The 10121-nt window shown below is 43.1% G+C and overlaps 1 protein-coding gene across 1 annotated transcript in view; it reads left to right on the forward strand.

The window, feature by feature from the left end:
* LOC122161706 (c-Maf inducing protein) overlaps positions 1-10121 on the forward strand; it is a 99957-nt gene that overhangs the window by 754 nt on the left and 89082 nt on the right. The window lies entirely within an intron of this gene.

Raw genomic sequence — 10121 nt, forward strand, 5'->3', positions numbered from 1 at the left:
ACGCTTGTCCCTTCTGCATCGCCCTGCAAATTACACATCCTTTTTGCATTGCTTTGCAAATACAGATTCCTTCTGCATCGCTCTGTAAACGCGTGTTCCTTCTGCATCACCCTGCACATACGCTTCCCCTCCTGCATTGCACTTCAAATAGATGTTCCTTCTGCATCACCCTACTGATACATATCCTCCTGCACCTCCATGCAAATAAACGTCCCTCCTTCATCACCCTACAAATACCCATCCATCCTGCACGGCCCTGCAGACAGGTGTCCCGCCGTGCCATGCCCTCAGGTAGGCCAGCTGCCTGTTCTCACGACACTCCTCGTGCCATACTGACACCTCCGTACCGCCTGCACTGCTGAGGGTGTTTGCTAGGGAATGTGGTTCTTTGCTTGGTGGAAGTGCTGTGTGAAGGAGAAGGAAGCCTTGGGTGAGTGTTGCAGAGGGAAGGCCCCAAAGGACGTGGGCATGAGTAGCTTTTTTTTTTTTTTTTTGCGGTTCCTTGTTTTAAGGAGATTCCGTCAGCACAGAGGGAAGTTGGATGTGATGGGGATAAGGTGATTTCCCAGCAGCATCCCCAGCTGGTGGTTGTCTGAGCACAGAAGGATGTTGGTGAAGAAGTGTTATGGTGCTCCAGCACAAATCTCTGTGGTGTAGCAATACTTAGGCATGAAGTTGTGTTCGTACTGGAGACGCCAAGCTCTGCTCGCTAGCAGAGCTGCCACCCAAGAAATCATCCCCCAAAAGATTTCTCAAGTCCTGTAGGGTGGTGCTTTAATTAATGCGATGGCATTCCTAACTGTTGTAGGCACAGAAGGAGCAAGTAGATAGCAAAGCATTGCATGTACCATTTCAGGCTCCATTTTGTTGAGCAGGGCTCTCAGTGCTTGGTATTATGCCTTATCAATTTTTTTTCCAGTGCTGGGTCTGAGTAAGTGCTGTGGTTCACAGGGATATCTATGCTTTGATATTTGAAATGCTGTCTGTTTTTTGTAGGAAGCAACTGGGGGACTGGGGTGTGATTTGTTCATTTGTTACCTGAACGTGTACACGGTGCGCTCAGCAGGTGTCTTGGTTCCACGTTATCTCCATCTTCCTCTTTTTTGAAGACGAAAAGATGTGACTTAACCAAAACATGTGGTCCCCCTGCGGAAATGGGGGACGGGCACAAGGCCAGAACCTCCTGGAGCCGTTGGTAGATATCGAGATGCAATTGATTTGGTTTTAGAAGGCTGAGGAAAAATATCCATCCCTTCCATTGACGGTGAGCACTGGGAGTGCTCAGCAGCTCTGATAGCAAGGTCATTTTTACACATAAGGCTTTCCATAGCCAGGGTGCTTTATGAGCAGCTGCTAATTAATCTTCACATCGTCTCTCTGCAAATCCTCTGGCACGACGAGTTTTACTGCATTCTCTATAACATGAATAAAATTGAACAGGAAAATAACATCACTTTGTTTTGCATTTGAAAGCTAAAGTGGTGATGACACCTAAATCCAGATCTGGGAGATGGTGTCTGTGAGAATGGTGGATGGGTGACTGGGTGATTCCAGGTGTTTTCTGTCCTTTTCAGTGTCACTTGAAACATGTGTTTGAATGGAGGTCTTGTCCACGCAGACTCCTACAAGTTAGTTTGGGGGCTGTGGAGCAGGAGCTGGTGTGTGTATGGGTTGTTCTGCAGCTTTTTCTGGTCTACACAGTATGTTCCCACATCTCGACATGAATACTGAGACCCTACCTACAGCTTTTTTGCAAGAGATGGTTGCTTCCTGGCCTCGATTCAGCAGTGATGTGTTTTGTGCCTGATAGAATAGCATTCTTTAAAGGAAGCTCCACGCAAGAATGCAGTGGAACAAGTGTTTGGGGCATCACATTTTAGCAAAGCGTAGAGAGGAAAAATGAATTTTCTTTACGAAATGTTTTTTTCTGACATTATCACAAGTGTCTTTCAACTGAAATAAGCCGATGCTCATGTAAGAGCAGTACTGACAGCAGAGTTCTGAATTGTTAGGGGGCTCAGTTACATGGAAACAGATGAGCTTGTGGAGTTCCACAGTGGAGGTGTTGGTGCTTGATGTGATTTACATCCTTTCCTTTGGGTTTCTCATTTCGCAAAGAACCGGTTACTAAAAAGCAATGCAGTTTCACCAGTAGCCTTCCATCCTGCCCAGGCTTTCATTCCTACGCTGGTTAGGATATTTCTCAGTGTAGGTAAAAACAAATCTACATTGCTTTGTTTTATTTTATTTTATTTTTTAAATTTAATGCCAAAGGCCCAGCAGGAAATTTTGATACTTACAAACTTTATATGCTTGCTTAGGGATGAATCTGACTTTCTTCTCCATGGGAGGAATAACGTTTATTTTATAAACACTTCCCAAACCCCAAAGTGTTGCCCTTGCTAATTTTTTTTTTCACAAAGATCTGTCCTTGCGCAGCTTGAAGGGCAACGATAATAAAAACAAAGGAATAAAATCGAATTTAATATTCCTTCTGTGACTTCTGTTGTTGTTGTTGTTGAAGAACAAACTACTGCTATCTTCAGCAGCGATGTTAAAATTTACTGTTCAGTAGTTCAAAGGTGGCAGGTGAACCTGAACTTCTGACATCCTTCTGCCCTGTCCCTTTCATGCCTCTCTTCTGCTTTTTCTTGCCCCAGCAGGGCAAGGTGTTGAGGACAGTGGGTTTTAAGGTTCAGGATTGGCAGGAGGCCCTGCGGTGTGTATGTACGTGCAGCAGATGAGGAAGGAATAAATAAGCAATTCACTTCTGCTGGCTAGGGATGACCTCTCTAATTCCCATCTGGGAAGATAAGACATAATTAAAACCATGAAGTTACTCATTAATTTCCCTCAAGGAGGAGGAAACTTTGGCTTTTCATGCTCATTTCAGATTTCCAGGTTCGCCCCTGGCAGGTAAGTTCAGTGTTATGTTCAAAGCTGGTGGCAAACCTGAAAAGATTGGAGTGCCTCTTACATTATTTCCAGGGCAGAGATGATCTATGAGAACAATGGTTTATTGACACGATAGCTAATGGGAAATGTACTTGACACTAAAACGTGAGTTAGGGAGCTGCATTTAATGTTTTCTTCTAGAGAAAAGAACATACACAATTAATATTAAATGAGGCAGGGCAGGATGATCTGTTTCAAATAGGAGAAGTGGAGTAGAAAATTGTCTTCTAATTGTTTTTTAAAATTCAACGATTTTGCTGCTGCATGTGTTTCAGCCTGCTGTTACATGGCTTTCCTTCCTTCTGTTATAAAGATAGAGCAAAAATTCCTATCAGGCCAGACTCATTGTTTATTTAGTGCAGGTTCCCATTAGTTAGGAAAACACGCTTTTTAAAATCAAATTTCCCTTGAAAAACAATTAGCTCAAGTGGGAAGCATTATGCAGAACTCTGAAGTTTCAAAACAATCTTACAAGGAGAATTCTTCTAAGTCTTTCCTGGAAAGGGAATGTCATACCATTATCCAGGCTGAAAACAGAATGATAATGAATTAGCTAGAGGAATAATAAAAGAAGTAAACGCTGTGTTCAATAAACCAAGTGCTGACCTCAGTCATGAGCTATCGATGAGGCTCTAAGAATGTGACTTAAAATGAGCCTGATGGGCCTGCCATCATTATGCACGAAGCAAATATGAGTGCATAAATAACAAAGCAACTTCTTTGCAATCCAGCATAGCAATGGAATGTTAATTTACGTTCTGAGATAATATGTAGCATTATTTCATACCGGTGGTGATTGTTTGCATTCAACAACAAGTGGTAGCTGTGGGTTGGGGTCTATGTGTTTCTGCTCATTGACGTTTACCCCGTTGCCATTGATCAGGTATTTTCTCCAGGCTTATCAGGAAAAGCACTGAATCTTTTCATTTGCATGCCACAGGGATCATTCAGAATTCTCTGCATATTGAGGGCAAATTGCTCCCTGTTATCTGTGCTGCTGAAAGCGAGAATCTGTGTGGTAAAGGCAGGCATGTGGCTGCATTACCAAACCCCACATTTCTCTTGGTGACTTAATGGGGTCTTACTCTGCTGTGAGAAACTCACTTTACTCAGTCCTCAGATAGGCATAAGAAAACCTAAAATGGTGTTTCTTCAAAGTTGTTTAGTGCCTGTCAAACACACCTTTGAATATGTAGTTCCTACAGTGGTTAAAAAGCGTATTTACATGTCAGTAGTGTTAAGGTATGCGTTAATATGTTACAGAACTTGCATAAAATATGAAAACAGAAGCTACATTCATTGATAGAGTGAGAGCTCTTGAGGCTGTTAGTGTTAATACACAGCCAGTAAATTTTAGGTGTTTAGGAGCATAAGTAGAAGGGATACTCAGGAATACTTCTGCCTCACTTTTCTTTATGGCTGGGGAGGAAAGATGCGGTGCTCAGCACCGTGTGGGGCAACGTTGCCCGGCAGGAGCTGCTCTGGTTCTCACTGGGGACCTCATCCTGCATCTGCAGGGACTGGCAGAGCTCAGCATCCCTCTGTGGGGCGGTGAGATCAGCCTTGTTTGTTTTCTGGTGGCTAGAGGTGGGAAGAGCCTGAGGGACCATCAGAGCCTGGGAGCGGTTCTTCTAGGAGAGGATGTGCAAAGCACAAAAAGAACATGTAGTTTATCAGAGGTCCTAGGCTCAGGCAAGCACCTGGTCTGTACCAACCTCCCAAATGGCAGACTCAGGTTTGTGTTGGTACAGAGGCTGAAGCATTGGTCTCCATCAAAAGCATTGGTAGAACTGTGTATGTTGAGAGAGGTTTTTGGAGGAAGAAGATGGCAGGCTTAGTACACAGGGAGGAGTGATTCTTGGAACTGTTTAGTTATTGTACATCGTTTATTTATACATTTGAGTTTCCTAAATAACAGGTGAGTTTTAACGTGGTACAATAAAATGGCTTCTCTCATTTCCTTGTGTCTTCTGTGTTAGTAAGCATAACTGGATGGATAGGATTTGCTTCACTCCCCACATAGGATTTATGGAAGACATGATCTACCTCAAATAGTTGAAGCGTTTCAGATCCTTTAGAGGTAATTAGATTGTGGGTTGCATGGGTAGGCTGTGGCTTGTTAATGTTTTGAGCATTGCTAGTTGCATTGGTTTTGTCCTGGGTCTGCATGTGTTTATAGGTATGTGTGTTTAGTTCCATAAACATTTGCATATCAGAAGGCGATTAATACCTTAGTGTGTATAACCCATATGGAGCACTAGTGCACATGTATGCCCTCAGTAAAATAACCTTTCCTTGGGGTCATGTTGAGAAAACCTGTGTGAACTGGGCTGGGGAACACTTGCTCTATTGGAACTTTTTTGCAGATTTTCTTGTCTTTTTTTTCTTTTTCAACTGGGCTGGGGAACCGATCTGTTTCAGTGCAGACTTCCACCAAACTGCTGAGGAAGAAGAGAGGGAAACATGGCAGGCTGGAGTTGCTGCCAAAAACAATGTATTATTAAATCATTGCGTAAAATTTTCCTGTTTTGCACAATATTTAAGAATGCAGGGGCAATACCAGGAAAAGGAAAAGACAATTGAAAAGCATACATTATAACCAGGCACGTCAGTGGTGAGTGAAGTTGAGCTCTTGTGGTTGCAGAGAAAAACATGAAGTCAGAACCAGATGCTAAACTAAAAGGCCTTCACTTCATGGGCTTGAAAACTAGGGGAATTTAAAAATACCCTCCACTTTTGGGAGAAGGGGTTCCTAGTTCAAAGCCTGGGGACACCTGTAGTTAATAGTGCTTTCCCATACTTACAGTCATTTCCTGACTTTGCCCTTGGGCTGTCACATGGCTGATGGGACAGAGCTATGGAGTGTGAAATGCAAAAGCAGATGAGATGCCAGGTGGCAGATTGAAGAGTGGAGTTCAGTGTGTCTACTAGACACATACCTGTTTTTAATGGAACTTAAGAAGCTCATCAGTTTGCAGTGACTCAGATCTGAACTGGAAGTATGCTCAGTGATGTACATTCTTGACTTGCTCTGTTGGCTTTGGCTGGGTAATGGGAGGAGGGGGATTACCACTCACTGCTCGTGGCATCTGTAGTAGGATGTAGGGTCCAAGCAGCATGAGGGGCTTCATGAGGCCCATGTGGGGCTGTCGCATTGGGTGTCTGCGCCAGTGCAGCTCTACAAAATGGAGCCCAGTTCTTCAGCTGATGGACTGTAGATGCTGAGCAACCTGCACTTGGGTGGATGGCTCTTCTGTGGGAGACAGGCTTACTGGAAATACCCTTGTGAGATAGAAGCATGTGGAAACTGCTGCTGTCTGACCCATTTCATGCCATCAACACTATCCTGGATGGAAGTCAGTAATGTGACTCCCTTCTAGGGGAAAAAGATGTGGCTGAGGACATGAGGACCGCTCACTACAATCTAATAGCCCCGGTAAGGACAGTACTGAACACCTCCAAGGTGTGGTAGGCCAAAGATTTATTTTGGACCTTCATATCCTGCAAAGCTGGGGGGGGGAAAAAAAGAACACATGGAATCTGCTTCATTGTATTAGCATTTAATTATCCAGTAGGGTTGTGGTGCAATAAACATTGCCTGAAGAAAGGTGAATGTAATTCTTTTCTGTTTTTTGAGAATCTATAATTCATACATATATTTTTAAGCCTTGAAGTTGTGTCTGCAAGGTATAATAAGAAATGTTTTTTTCTCTTATCAATCAGTTAAACTCAGTTTTGAAGGGTATGTCTCTACGAATAGGAATGTGTCTTTTCTGGATCAGATTTCTGGTGATGTCAACCCAAATATAAGGCAAGAATTTTGCAAACAAAGAAGTCATCTCATACTTTATTTGTTTATAAGCATATAAATTAGCTAAATGCATGTGCAGGATGGTTTTAAAAACAAAACTTTTGTTTTCCTAAACCGCTTGAAGGTACCCATGGTGTGTTCCCAACAGTACATTTAGAATGATAGGGAACAGAATTTTCTCAGCATTGAAACTGTGATTTTGCTGTGTTTTGGAAGACAGAGTTCCTTTCCTCCCAGCCTGTGTCTATTTTGGCTATTTAAATATAAGCTTTTGGGGTCACCAGGTGTCTCCTGCCAGTCTGGTTCCTGTTGTAGTGGGGTCCTGTTGCACCACAAAGGTTTCTGTTTGCTGCTTTAACACAGTTAGTGTGTATTGTGAGCAGGCTGTGTTCTTGCTTTATCTGTGCAAGCACCTAAAGTAAGACTAGAATGACTTTGTTATCCCTTTTCAGGCATGGGCATTATTAATAGTGAAGTAGAAAATGTTATTATTATTATTGTTTTTTAAAACAAAGCACTTCTGTGGCAATTGCCCAGTGAAATCCAAATTTTCAATCAAAATACTAAGAGTGTCTAAGTTTTCTTTCCCCAAAATGTGAATGTTTGACCTTCTGCGAACAAGAAAAATAAAGATTATTTTTGGCCCTTGAAACAATCAGAATATATGATTTTTGAATGTAGTGTAATGCTTCAATTCTGCAAATCCTTGGATTTTGACTTTGCTGTGATCTAATTGTCTCCAAAGGCATTCTGGTCAGTGTTTTTGGGAAAACAAAGAGTCAAAGTCCACACTTCTCAGACATGTCTGCTGCTATTGATTCACGCTTCACCTGCAGCTCCTTGAGAGAGGTACACCTGTGGTTGCCCCTGCAGCATCCTAGGTGGGACTCCAGGAACCCGTGGCATCTCCTGCTAGCTTTGACTTGACGTAACGCTTAGGATAAATCGAGTGGGGTTGGAACAGAAATGAAGAGTCTTTGGCCACCAGGTCACGTTGTCTCTTCTGATGTTGATAGCCATTCATATTCTGAATGGTTGTAAATGTCATAAAAAATCAAGTGGAGGTGTGAGAGAGTGGCACCAAAACGTGGCCCACATGGTTGTGCTTTTCTAAGTGCCTTTCAGTCTTCCTGCAGAGAAAGTACCTCGTGAGGAGCCAGGAGCAATCAGTTCAAGGTTCTTGCTGCATGTATGCTTAGTGCATTATTGTAGTAGTCTCTTCTGGCAATCTACCACTGTACTTCTACTTTAGGGGATGTTAAGGTTGATTTCAGAAGAGTAAAGAGTAAGTCAGGGAAACCTTGACTGCACTCACATTGCAAAGTTTCCATAGAATCAGTGTTGTGGTCTGTTTTTGAAAAATGATCAGCAGTTTGCCCTCATGCATTTAATGCACAGGCATCCTCAGGTTGAGATCTTAAATTTGGGAACTGTTTGAGAAGAATATGATTGCAGAGGCATCTCAAAACATGTTTCCCTCTACTGTGCTATAAGCTGTCAACAGATAGGAAACTGAGAGTGGAAAGTTCTGTGGCCTCTTACCTACTGGGTCTCTGCAATGGGCTCAGATGGTGCAAACTGATGCAAGTCTGTAGGCTTTTCCCCTGGAGCTGGGATCTGTTACTCCAGTTGGAAATCTGAGCATTGAGTTGTTCCTGGCAGCCTGGAGAGACTGTTGGACAAGGAAAGCTTTCTTTGCCCTGGTTGTTACGATGCCAAACCGGGCATTGGGTGTTGGTGATGGAGAGCTGTGTGGGGCTCCCTAGGATGCTCCATCTGCCCCAGTGGCGTTCTGCTATCTGAGCATTCCTTCAGTGCCCCAACTCTGGGAGACAGTGGGAGGAGGGAACTAACTTACAAGAACAGCAGCATTTGCTTTTGCAGCATAGGAGATTTCCATCTGCTTCAATGGACTTTATTGAATGAGATCCACCATTGTCTTTGCTGTGCTGCTTAGCAGCCAAATATCTGTATTTTGGGTACGAACTGACTGTTGATGGCTTTTGGAAGATGTACCAAGTACCGTGTTCCTTATCTGAGAACAACATAGACCAGGGAGGGCTATTTGTATGTCTGGGGAAAGAGAAAGAAACATCACGTTGCAGACATAATTATGTCATTGTTTAAAGCAGAAGAGAATCCATGCAGTTGCTGTAAACTGCTACGTTTAATGAAGATGTTGTGGTGGAACGAGTATAGCATTGGAAAAGGAGCTAAAGCTCTTCTTTTTTGTTTTTAGTGCAGGAGGACTGGTGTTTCTTCACATCCTTCTTACAAAAAGGATGTGCAGCTCCAGCTGTGTACTGAGGGCTCCGTGTACAATTCCTAGTCCTTTCTGTTTCGAAACACAAGCAGAATATTTTCCTTCCCAGTGTATGGAACTGAGGAGCACTGATGAAAGACGTTACAAAAGAGCAAATCGCTGGTCATTACTTTGTTTAGTTCTTCTTTCAGCTCTTTGTTGTTATCTTAGGTCCATCTTTTTCATCACTGCTACTGAGTGACTTTTGAGGAAAGTTTTAACATTTTTAGTGAAAGAGCCTCTGACATCCATGGGTGAAGAACCGGCTCTTTATCCTCTCGCAAGGCACAAGAGGCTTGAGTGGAGCTCTGGCGCTGAAAATCACTTCTACTTTGCAACAAAATGATGTGGCCATTGAAAAAAGCATAAAACTTGTGCTGGCACAGAACTTTGTTACTGAAGGTGAAAGTACGGACACAGTCAGCATGTCTCGTCTGACTGAAAACACATTTTCTAAGGTCAGATAATTCGTCTTTTGTGATTGCAGTGATTGAAGCAGGAAATAAAGCTGGAAAAGCTTGAAATGAGGAGCAGTGTGCAGGACCAGACATGCACTTTGGTGTTAAATATTGACATACCCCTTCTAGGTAACCGCTTTTCCTTTGGAACCTGGTGTTTGTCTGAAGACCATAATGCCTTCTTGTCACACGTTTATGGAGAAAAAGTTGCTGGCATTTAGAAATATTCCTAATGTCCTCTGTTCTAACGCTAACGTATGCTTCTCTCAGTGCTACGTCACTGCCTCTCTTGAAATTAATCTCGACTGATTTATTGCAAGTTATTTCGAATGTCCCCAGTGACTTGGATTGACTAATGTACTTTAAATCTGGGGAAATCAAATCTGCCGTGGGAGCTGACCATGTATGAAGCTGCTTGCTCACGGAGACGGAAGACATGGGAAAGCACCGAGCCCTCCCTGGCGCACTCCTGAGTAGGGCCATCCTCTGTTGGTTTGAACCCAAGCTGTTTCTAGGACAAGGCCTGGGTTGGTGGGTTTAATGCCTGAGTTGGTGGGTTTAGTGCCTGGGTTGGTGGGTTTAGTGCCTGGGTTGG

This window comes from Centrocercus urophasianus, unplaced genomic scaffold (assembly GCF_019232065.1).
Source record: "Centrocercus urophasianus isolate 14NV4802_14NV808 unplaced genomic scaffold, USGS_Curo_1.0 seq_2, whole genome shotgun sequence".
Classification (NCBI taxonomy): Eukaryota; Metazoa; Chordata; class Aves; order Galliformes; family Phasianidae; genus Centrocercus; species Centrocercus urophasianus.